Here is a 637-nt window from a genome sequence, read left to right as displayed (position 1 = left end):
TGATTCCCCGTTACCCGTTACAACCATGGTAGGCGCAGAACCTACCATCGACAGTTGATAAGGCAGACATTTGAAAGATGCGTCGCCGGTACGAGGACCGTGCGATCAGCCCAAAGTTATTCAGAGTCACCAAGGCAAACGGACCGGACGAGCCGACCGATTGGTTTTGATCTAATAAAAGCGTCCCTTCCATCTCTGGTCGGGACTCTGTTTGCATGTATTAGCTCTAGAATTACCACAGTTATCCAAGTAACGTGGGTACGATCTAAGGAACCATAACTGATTTAATGAGCCATTCGCGGTTTCACCTTAATGCGGCTTGTACTGAGACATGCATGGCTTAATCTTTGAGACAAGCATATGACTACTGGCAGGATCAACCAGGGAGCTGCGTCAACTAGAGCTGAGCAGCCGGCCGCCCGGGAGTGTGTCCCGGGGGCCCGCGCGAACACGCAAGCGTCCGCTCAATTATTCTGCAAACAGGAGGAGGCTGAGCTCCCCTGCACCATACACCTCGAAACCCTCTCAGGTCCCGGCGGCGCGCAGCGCCGTCCTAAGTACTTGGTCGGGTTCGAGAGAGGCGCAATCGCCCGGGGTTTGGCGAGTAGACGCTTTAGGTGCGACCACCCGTGCTCCC

General features: G+C 54.8%; 1 non-coding gene across 1 annotated transcript in view; it reads right to left on the bottom strand.

The window, feature by feature from the left end:
* Positions 1–387, bottom strand: part of LOC126435252 (small subunit ribosomal RNA) — a 1,910-nt gene extending 1,523 nt beyond the window's left edge. The window contains exon 1 of the ribosomal RNA XR_007579796.1: positions 1–387. This exon is cut by the window's left edge and continues 1,523 nt beyond it. This is a non-coding gene — a ribosomal RNA (small subunit ribosomal RNA).
* Positions 388–637: the final 250 nt, after the last annotated feature.

Source organism: Schistocerca serialis, unplaced genomic scaffold (genome assembly GCF_023864345.2).
Source record: "Schistocerca serialis cubense isolate TAMUIC-IGC-003099 unplaced genomic scaffold, iqSchSeri2.2 HiC_scaffold_1200, whole genome shotgun sequence".
Taxonomy (NCBI): domain Eukaryota; kingdom Metazoa; phylum Arthropoda; class Insecta; order Orthoptera; family Acrididae; genus Schistocerca; species Schistocerca serialis.
This window is presented reverse-complemented; position numbering and strand designations above follow the sequence as displayed.